The sequence below is a fragment of the Papaver somniferum genome, chromosome 11 (assembly GCF_003573695.1).
Source record: "Papaver somniferum cultivar HN1 chromosome 11, ASM357369v1, whole genome shotgun sequence".
Lineage (NCBI taxonomy): Eukaryota > Viridiplantae > Streptophyta > Magnoliopsida > Ranunculales > Papaveraceae > Papaver > Papaver somniferum.
In genome coordinates, this window is record NC_039368.1 from 104,140,635 (window position 1) to 104,152,374 (window position 11,740).

Below are 11,740 nucleotides of genomic sequence, written 5' to 3' on the forward strand. Positions count from 1 at the left end.
GGAAAACGAGTATGAAGATAATCTTGTAAGATGGTTGAGGCATTGATGTCAAGTCCCAAGTGAGGGACCTTACTAAGAGTTAAAGCACATGGAGGATGATGTTCACCCCCAAACTTAGAGTTTGCAGTGTCTCTAGATAGACTAGTCACAACTTCCCTAATTTGTAGGTCATCAGATTCTTGAAAATGGGAAATTGATTCTTCTAAGTTGTAATCTTGCGGTGCATCCTCACTCACCTCTGCGAGTTCATCTAAGACTATTGTTTCTAAATCGTATGACTCTAAAACAGTATTTTCAGGATAAACCGGTTCCTCTAAACCTTTCTTGGTTTCGTAAACAGGACATACTACATCGTCTGAAACGGGGGTATCTCTAGTCAAATCCTCGTCCTTTTGAATAGGTGAATAATTTTTAAAATTATTAGGATCTGAACCAGAAATAATATAATCATTATAAGGCTCAACTGGGGTAACAAATTCCTGATCACTATTCTCACACATTTCCGATTCTTCATCATAATATAATTTTTGATATCTAAAAATTCTCAATCTTTGTTCCAAACTAGGCGGTCTATTTTTATAATACTTCTCGTAGATCGTTAGAGGTGATTCGTCGCTAACCGTTGGAACATCCCAATGTCGTTCCCCTTGCATATATTCACCAAGAGTCATTTTCGAAGACGTCTCTTGATAACGAGAATTTCTACTCATATATTCTCGTAACGTCATTTCAGGTGGCGTCTCCTGAAAAGGATTCATCATCGAAGAAACACAAAGTACAGAGGAATTCTACACAATCACAAACAAGGCTGACTCGACCAAATCAAACCTATAAAATCTAGCAAACAAAAAGCATGATGGCTCCACTTAGATTGTTTCTAGACCAGCTTCTATCTTTCGAAAGGGAATTCATTGCAATTTGAGCAAACCCCTCTGGAATCAATCCGAGTCAAAGTAAGTTGAATAGAGGCGAGGGAAACTTAGTAGAGCTTTGATACCCAAGGCCTCACCGCATTAGAAGGCGGCGCAGTCACGCATTCAACTCACAGAAACCATCATGAACTTTGAAGTGTGCTTAAAGAGCAACCAATATTTTTCGAAAAATTTTCCTAACAAGCTCGATACCCTATAGGTCTCTTTCTAATCAGATTTTAAAGCTTGGGTTCGCGTTAGGTTTTGTTTTCCTAAAACGGGCAAGAAGGGAACGGTGATGAAATCCGAACCCTTATCTTGTTTAGGCCAGGCCTTGCCCTTTACTAGGAAAATAAAGACAGTCTGGTTCGTCCTCAAACAATTATCACCTTAAGGCAGACAGTAACCCGCTTGCAGGAGATTCGCGGGTGTTTCGATTGGACTTACCTCCCGTACCAGACGGGCGATGAACCGTTGTCGTCGACTCGGGACACGACTCCTATGCCGTGTGCGAACCCAAGGGGCCGAGACGATATAGTAATCTTCGTCCTTCTCTGCAAACAATTTGTATTTAATTTTTTTTTTTAATTATATAACCCTTTCGTAGGGTTTAAAAAAATGTCCAATGTTTAATGTCCGGAAAAAAAAAGTCCAAAAATAAAAGATTACAAAAATAAAACCTTAATTACAGTTTCTAAAAAAAAATTAATAATAAAAAAAAAATATCTAAAAAATAATAATAATAAAAAAAAATCCTTCGTCTTCTTTCCGTTCTTTTTGCTTTAAGCTTTGCTCACAGTCTTTATGAAATCGCCAAAAATCTTTGACAACTTCTTCTTCTTCTTTTCTCTTTTCGATCCAAGCCTCAAAACCTGTATCACATATACAAATACCCAAAGAACGTAAAAAAGAACAAAGAAAAATAAATCTAAATAAAAATTCTACCTAAACACAATTCCGCGTCGGCGGCGCCAAAAATTTGATGGTTTTCCAAAAGTTGTTGTAATAGTGGTAAATAATAGGTTCTTTTCAGACTAGTGAAGGAAATGGAATTTTTAGATTTAATAAAAATATATATACAAAAATATTAACAATGGGCGAGAGGTATTGGGACTAAGGATTTGGCCGAATTCACTACACAGGGTTCATTCATATATTCTTTGACAATTTAAAACTCAATAAAATTAACATGGACTCTGATTTTGCCAAGATAGATTCTCAAAACATCGACTGTAAGTCCTAAGCATGATGTATCAAAACACCTAAGCTAAGCATACATCATCAAATTAAATAATAACCAATTAATTCAAATCATTTTTCAATTTTAAATTAATGCAAAAGTCATAAAAAAAGAATAAAATAAATTTACCCGTGTATGAAATTCACCCTCCTCCGTCGTCCCAGTGTTGGGTTTAGCTCATCATGATAAAAACACGATCAAAATATTTATTTATTGCTCAAATGGTGTTTACAATGGAGAGAAAAGGAGAAAATGGTGTAAAACTGTAATCTGCGACGCACAAAAAGCGTCACAGAATGAACGATAAAACACAAGTGCTGCTTCTGTTTAGACTGCACTGCGACCCACGGCTGTGCGTCTTAGACACTGTTGATAAACGACTGTCCTTGCAAGTCCGTTCTTCGTGTTCTTGGTGTTCTTCACCAGCAGCAGCAGCAGAAACAGAGTTTCATCAACTCTTGATTTCTGCTTCTCTGGACCTCCTCTCGACCCCAAACTCTCGACAAGCCTTCTAGGACTCATGTATCTCCTATTTATACATTCCAGGCGCATCAAATCTCGCCATTAATTCCTCAAAATTTTCACAGTAAAGGAAAATTATTCTTGGGAATAATTTCTTATTTTCTTTCTCTGCATGCGTTAATTGTCTTGATAATTTCCAAAATCTGTTGATATGCAACCGAGGAGAATATCTGCACTTAACTTCCACAACCCATGCAACATCTTTACGTAATTTTCTTTCCAAGTTTAACCGATATCTCTTCTTTCCTGCTTTAATCGAGAATCGATTATCTGGCAAAATTTGATCGATCCCAACCACCACAATATCTTCTTATATCCATATCACATATACCCGTTAAGTTTCAGCGATTTAATCTCTTTATAACACCTTCAAAAATTGATTGGAAAATCTACCAGTGTATAAAGAAAATTTCCCGCCAAAATTTATTTTTGAATTTGAGAAGAAGGGTGCCCCTTAACCAGAGCTGGGGTGCGAATAGAAATTGGGGTGGAAATAGTAATTTTTCTGGGTTCCTCAAGCACATTTCTGGGGCGTTTCCGGTGCATTTCTGGGGTGCCTTTAGTAATTTTCTCTGGGGTGTAAAACACCACTTTTTGAGCCCATTTCGCCGCAAGGGCTTATTTCTCTAAAAACATCTACAAAAATACAAAATAACACAATAAGTACTTAATCGAGTCTAACAATACAGAATATTGAGAACAAAATAGACATATAAATGCGTCTATCAACGCTTTAACTGGCTAATATCTTTTCTGCAATAGATTAATCTTGCCGTGACATTCACTACTGAATTCCCAGAATAATCTATTATTGCTCCTATTCCATGGTCGAATCCACGGCCTGATCCCATGGAATGACAATAACAATTGCTCCTATTCCATGGTCGAATCCACGGCTTGATCCCATGGAATGGCAATAACAATTGCTCCTATTCCATGGTCGAATCCACAGCTTGATCTCATAGAATGGCAATAAAACAACTTTCTTATCTCATTACTCCGATTTCATGATCGAATCCACCGATCTCATGAAATGGTAATAGATAATCTTAATTACTCCGATTTTATGGTCAAATCCACGATCCCATAGGATGGTAATGCTTGTTTTATTATTCTGAATTCGCAGTCGAATCCACAGCTGATCCTGCGAATTAATTATGAACAACTATTCATTTTTATTACTAAGTTTCATGGATTATTCTCCACTGAATTCATAGATTACTAGTATATACTCAACAACCGGGCATCTGGACCATCACTGAGTAAGCCCCACAAAAATGGTGCGAGTGTACTCGACAATGATGCACGACTGAGCACCCAGATGCACGAACGAGTGTCCAAAAATATGAAATAATGAGGAATCCTTCGCAAAACAGGAGAAAACAATAAATATTAATAAAATAATAAGAGACGCCCAGGGCCGGGCCCACCAGCCGATTGGCCGGCGGTGCCCTAGCCATGGTCGGTTCATGCCTCTCCCATTATTTTCCTTATTCTTTGTTATTTCGTGACCTCATGAAAACTCCTTGGTTTTAGCAACTTTACTTGTTTTTGCAAAACTCGTGAATTCTCCATAACTTGGTGGATTCACGAATTCTCCATAACCGGCCGTCCATGCCTAAGCCATGGCCGGTCCCACCCCTCACAATCCTTAGCTTTTTGTAATTATTATTCCCTAATCTCACGAAACTCCTATGTTTCAACAAAAACTCGTGGATTCTCCATAACTTCAAGGATTCATGAAAAATAATAAAATAGGGAAAGGTGTGCGGGACCGGGCAACCTAGCCCACCGGCCGTGCCCTAGCCATGGCCGGTCCCACACCTTGCAATCCCTAATCTTTCATAATTATTATTTTCCTTAATTCATGAAACTCCTGGGGTTTGAGAAAAATTCATAATTTCTCCATATTTTCTCGAATACTGCTCAAATCACGAAAAACCAAAATCCAACATAGTCACACGACTGGCTAGCCTCTCACGGAAATTTTAAATATTAAAAAACTTTTATTTTAATATTCTCAAAATATTGATTAATTGAGCATACATGATCATTCCAACAAAAATCGAGAATTCTCAGTCAAGATGAAACTCTTCTGAAAATTCACTATGTTGCTCGAACGCGCATCAGTAAATACTGAAACTCTCAGTATGGAAACACGGACACCAACGCAACATGTGCATGCCTTCATGACCGACCAGAGTCATTCCTAGGTCTTGCACAAAGCCGGTCTTACAGGTTTTCATAATTCTGACCTAATTTGCTCAATTGCTCATACTGGGCCCGAACTCTCTCCAACCAACTGGAGGATTCTCCAAATGAAAAAAAACTGGTCCTGTGACCACCAAGAGCCGGTCCCATACTCTCTTGGTAGGTCTTCATATCTCATACCTAGGTTTTATCACCTAATGTTGAATCCAGCAATATTTCAATAAATGATGAAACTTGCATTTAATCATCGTTCTTTCACCAACTCTCAAACTGGGAACCTTGGTGCGTGCTCACTCAAGCACTAGGCACCCATGGACATCCCATGTGGTCGGTCCCTCCTCACTCATGACCAATTTTCAACAATTCACCAATTGATGAAGGATTGATAAAAATTAGGGTTTCGAACAAACGCTCCACGAATCACCATTCTGAGCAAGTTCAAACACAAAATAATGTTGATTCAGGAATCAACATCCAAATTAATACTATTCGGTAATTCACAATATTTTTGATTAATATTTTATTGGGTCACGGCACCAGTGAATAATTCGTCGAATTGAGCAATACTTGCTTAGTTGCTCGAATATTGATCCAACCATCAATGTTCAGTAATTCATCAGTAGTTTGTTGAATTGAGCAACACTTGCTCAGTTGCACGCCAAAATTATCAAATTCATTGAATTGAGCAATACTTTCTCAATTGCTCGACAAACTCTCAATATTCAGCAATTCGTCGAGTTGAGCAATACTTCCTTTGTCGTTCTAGTCAGTAATTCATTGACATCTCAGAGAACTACATGTTCAATCCATGAATCACTGAGCATTCACCACTTATGCTCGATTCAACAAAACTAGACTCACAGTCTAAATCAGTCAACAACTGACTAACTAATACACGTCTGCCTTGCAGACTCCACGATTCATGAAATATCAATCACGTCACAAATGGGGGGATATCACTTAGGGTTTTGGTCTGGCGGTTTATGACACTTGGATTCATCCACAACGAGAAATGTGCGTAAGTCGTGTAAACGGTTGAAGGGGTTAGCAAAGTAATGGGTGCACGATCAGTCAAGCCTCCGCACGACATGGAACTGACTTTACCACGATATCCCACTTTCCCACTCTTTCACTCAAGAAACCGTCACACTTACAGGGATCAGTGGTACATCATTCTGGAAATATAAATAAGTCTAAATCGAGGACATCAGAATATCATCAATCATCGATTATCATCATCATCTGTCAACAACTCGATATAAACTTATTCACATAACTCAACTTCAGCAGTTCAGAAATATTGCAGAAACCTTCAACACACCTCCAATCCTTGATCATCACTGATCCCACACAACTCTCAGCTTCTCTCCTACAGATCAACCCATCTCCCTCTTTGCGGCCGAATTGACTCTGGAACGGCCATTGTCTTGGTTTAGGCCGGAGTCATACAGATTGATTTCCCGAATTACATATGTGCACCAATATGTACACCACTGTAAAACACGAGAAACCTACTTTTTCATAGAAAACACACAGGTGCACCAATGTGTACACCCCTGCCAAACATGTACAAAAGCCGATCACTCATAACCACTCACAAACCTATTTTTAATGGAAAATACAAGGGTGCACCAATATGTACACCTCTGCAAACATGCATAAAGACAATCATTCATAACCATACACAAACCTACTTTTTCTTAGATATTGCACTAGTTCACCAAGATGTACACCCGTCCAAAATATGTATAAAACCTAATTTTTCGGCTAAGATATCCTAATACACAAAATCCTACTATTAGGTGCGACCAACATTAAAGTGGTCATCAAACAAAGGACCAAGTATACAATTAAACCAAATACCTATCACCCAGTTCCAATATCTTGGGTTGCATGCATAGAAGCATGAGGTGAGGATCCATCTTCATTAGCGTTGACCTTCTTTACCCTGCGATTGAGAAAAATAAAAAGGTTAAGAATTTTGAGACACGTATATTTTACTAATGATCTAATGCCTAAACAATCATTTGATCTCCATCCACATCAAAAGTTTTAACATATGATATAAGCAAAATACAAGCATAGAACAAGGCTCTAACACTCTTGGGAGAACATACATCTCATAAGAACAATATAAACATAGCTACATGCATATCACTCGAAACTACTAGATAAATCAAGCAAAATTGTGAAATAATTAGCTAAAACAAATTCATACCAGAAATAAGAATCATAGTTTCTCTTCCTAACAAATATGTCACATGCCGCAAACCAAATTGATACATACTAGAGCTTTATACATGCGTACAACTATATGCACATTAAAAATCAACATGTGTGAAATTATGTGCACAATAACGATTAATAGGTGAACAATTATGTACACATTGATTAACAGATGTACAATGGTTTGCACATAAAAGTCAACATGTGTACAATTATGTACACATTAAAATTTCAATATAAGAATAGCTGAAAGTCAGATTTTACTTGAGACCTTCATTCAACACACATATTTTTGGACACATCAAACTTGTATTTTATAATTGCATATATAACAGTATCATATAATAGCATGCATACAAGTATAAGTTTAGGTGTAAGAAACCACGCAATCTTACACAGATAGAAATCATCATTTCAAGTATAGTTTGCACCAGTTTGTACACCCTAGTTTCCATGTAATGCTTTTCAATGGAATTAAATGTTATCCTTCGGTAAGAACCGAAGTAAATAAGATATTATGCATTGCTTACATTTTAGAAGCTACAGGATTACCAACAAGTTTACACCAGTTGGTGCTCCCCCAATAATCATCAAGTTTACTAGTTGAACCTCCCCAATGATTAAGCATTGGAACTATATACTCTATCTTGTTGTAGCCTGTCACAAAAAAAAGGATATATTAACACTTTAGTCTTTAGAAATCATCCCTTCAAATAACTCATTAAAAAAAATAAACATTTCATGGTTCCTTAACTCGACAACCAATTTAATTTGAAAAAACATGAATTGTTTTCACGTTTAAACATTCATATCAAATCCCAACTTCATATATTGATCAAAGTTATATCACATTGTACAATTTATTTTCAAATTCACTAATGCAAGAAGCTCAAATTCTCAGACATGTCAACCAGTGTAAGTGGACAGAAAATGTATCATCTAATTTACGTTAAAAAAATATATAGGTTTTAACACCCACAAATCAAGTGATGTGCTTGTTTAGTGCACTAGTTAAAAAGAGAATTAGCATTTGAATTCGGTGCGTGCAACAAATGAACACTTCTTAACTAAGTATATAAAATCAAAATATAACGAACATAGACGAATATCTCTAAAAGAGCTAAAATAACAAAACAAGATAATCAAAAGTTGTTAGTGTGTATATCTATGTACACATTATCAATAAACAGGTGTACAACTATGTACACACTGAAAATCAACATGTGTACAATTGTGTACGCATTTGAAATCAATATGTGTACAGTTATATACACCAAGTTGATCAACCATTCATGAGTAGGTAAGAGAATATAAATCTATCATAATTCATTAAGTTCTATTTCTTGTATAACCTAAAATTATTAAGCATTGTCTTCACTTAACAATTACAACAACTAAACAGTATGAGCTACCTAATAGTTATCGACCAAATATGCACTTAGGCTTCGTCTAACTGGCATAATAAAATGTTTATTATAAAAAATAGGTTAGAATGATTTTAAATGGCATAATGGATAAATTTGTTAAAGTTAAGTCAAAGTACAAAAGACAAAATGGACTCCTGATGTAAGGTTCAAACCTAAGTAAAGTATATACTAATATATTTGAATCTGGATATTCTCCCCCAAATTGACAAAGTAAATGGTCATAAAGTTTAACCAATCCAGTAGTACACTAACAGAAAAAAAAAATATTTGTCTCGATTACTTTCTTTTGGACTACGGAAAAATTTTCGCAGCAACATGCCAACATCACTACATACTACAGTTCCCTTGTCTTTTATTGCTCTTTCTGTAATGACCACAAACGCCTTCCTCTTTATTGACATCCTCCATTACAACAAAGGACTAGATTCATCCCACATACCAGACCACAACTCTCACTCACATGAGTTATTAAAAATCATACATACCCAACTTTCTTAGCAAAAACAAATATTTTTTGTACTCATAATTAAAATCATTTTTCATTTTCCAAGAATTTGCAAGTAAATTTTTCATTTTTCATTAATCAGAAAGAGTTCATTTTCCTATTCAAGCATTTCATGAAGACTTTTGCGTCAGGATTTAATTGAGTTAACGTAGAACCAATGGATTAGATTAAGGTGGATAGCTCTGGGAAGGTAGATTCAAATCCCAGTACAAATTGTAGGTCTGCAACAACGTGATGGTTGCAGCATGTGTAGACATCACGATATAAGAAGGGACACAAAAGCAACTCTATTATCTGATTTCAATAAACTGAAACCAGTTCATAATAATCAAGCCAAACTGAAATATGATGCTAACCTCTAGCTACACGTAGGGAATTACCGTATTTATAAACCGAACTGGTATGTGATCCATACTAATCATACCTGTTTATGACCTGCTTATGAGCACTACCAAGACTAATCCACATAAGTTTTTTGATTAGAAATTTGCTTTACCATATTGCAATATATATTTATACACGAGAAGATATCATAGTGGCCTATTTTATTCTTCTGCTTCTTCATAAAAGATGCTAAAACATATAAGAGGCATGCATACATAAGGGGAAATTCTTAAGATTCTTATATTTTTTTTAAACTTTAAAGTGATCATCATTTTAGACCAATAATTTAAGCATACCCTACATACTATGTTGACTAATTATACGTATGAGCATTTCATTATTTTTATAGTACATTTTAATCTATCAAACAATTCATATTTTAAATGTTCATGTGCCTTCAAACAACTATGCATAGATATTTGAGTTTCTTACCACCAATTTTACAACGACGATATTCCAATAATTTTAGGCATTCCTTCTATACGGTACTGAATCACCAATATTCAAATCTGACGATCCATATATCAAAACCAAACACACAATCAAAATCAAAAATAAAAACCTAAATCCAATCTGAAAAACACAAAGACAATATCGAATCAAAATATTAGGTTTTTGAAATTGTAATAAAATATTCTTAATCGAAAAATTAATAGTTGGATCTAATTAAATGAAAAGAAAAGATTACACTTAACTTTTCAATCGCTTTCAACGATGAACTCGTCAATGTTGAAATTGAATCTCATCAATTTTTCCCCTGGCATGATTAATCTTCAAAAAAAGGTACCGATAACAACGATTTAGGCTTTCAAATTGAATCGATTGCTTATTTGATTCTCAGATTTATATTTGAAGATACTTTCACGGAAAAAGATTAAGTCTGAGATTTCTTTCTTCACTGAAGAATAATTTCAGCCATGGAAATGAAAACGTGAAACTTGAATCATGAAGAAGTAATATCAATGATGGGCATTTTCGGCACCCCAAATAATCAATTTGGATTGAATCGTTCAGAAAAGAATTGACCCGTTTTCAATTTGGTATATTTGGACCAGAGCATCCTAGGATTTGGAGAGGTGGACTAGAACGTCCAAAACCTACTAAAAATGGGAGTAAACGCTAATTTCTACACTTTATATCTGTCGATATGGACCGTAACTATGTCGTATCGACTCGTATGCGTTGTTACTTACTGACACAAGCCTGTTACTTACTGACACGAGCCTATATTGACTTACACTTGACAAAAAGAAATAATATGAATGCTAAGAGCATATCCTATAGATAGTCTCCATTTGGAGACTAACTCTTTCGTGTGAAAGACTGCTCGCCCAAATGAACGAGTGAAGCCACTATCAGCAAATAAGAAATAGACACTATACGGAAGAAAGTCTCCCGTTTTAAAAAAAAATTCGAAGTAGATGGGGGACAGTCTCCCGTCTAAAAAAAACAAAAAAAAAACTACTTAGACGGGGATAGTCCCCTGTCCAAAAAAAAACAAAAATTACTACTTTGACGGGGATAGTCTCCCGTCCAAAAAAAAAATGTAGACGGTGGACTGTCCCGCGTCTAATTCAAAAAGTTACAAATTTTTTTGACGGGGGACTGTCCCTTGTCTAGTGTTACACTCCCAACCACTCGTTCAGATGAACGAGTACATGAACGGGTTTGGGGGAAAAGTGGGGTAAAGACTACCCATAGCAGCCTCTAATTAGACCAAATTGGTAATCACTCTTTTAAAATGAAAGGGTTACACTACCCATAGGATTTTCTCTAAGGTATACTCAAATTTTTATACCAATTTGACAAAAAAAATATATTGCTATTGTTTTCGATTTTCAGTTTGGATTTTTTTTTGCATAAAAAACAGTATCATTGACCGGGCGGATTTAAATGCTCATACTCCGTCTTGTAAAGGCAGATTTTAAGAAATGTCTTAGATTAAGAAAATATTTTGGTTTTATTAAAATCCATCAAAAAAAAAAAATTTATAGTCAAAAAATGAGATTTGAGAAGATGTCCACCATTGTTGGACATTTTGCTTAACAGCATACATGGCGAGGTTGTGAGCCGTGGAATTGGCTCCCCGTTAAACAAAAATGATTCCCACGTTTGAGAAAAAAGGCGAATGCTCCGAATCGTTTTGTTAGTTCTTAAGATTCTCCGTGACATTGTAGAAGACTTGGCCATTTAGAATTTTAATGGCGCTCTGACAATCACCTTCCACAATATTTCGATAGTATCCTTCATTTTCAGTCATCTGAAGTGCAAGATGGAACCCATAAGCTTCTGCAGCTAAGGGATTATTCTGTTG

At 35.8% G+C, this 11,740-nt stretch overlaps 1 long non-coding RNA gene across 1 annotated transcript; it reads right to left on the reverse strand.

Moving 5' to 3' along the window:
* Positions 1-6,565: 6,565 nt before the first annotated feature.
* Positions 6,566-9,945, reverse strand: LOC113321999. The gene is made up of 3 exons (XR_003346929.1): positions 9,859-9,945; positions 7,641-7,767; positions 6,566-6,832 (listed from the first exon to the last, which is right to left on the reverse strand). It is a non-coding gene; the product is annotated as an uncharacterized LOC113321999 (long non-coding RNA).
* Between the last annotated feature and the right edge of the window lie 1,795 nt (positions 9,946-11,740).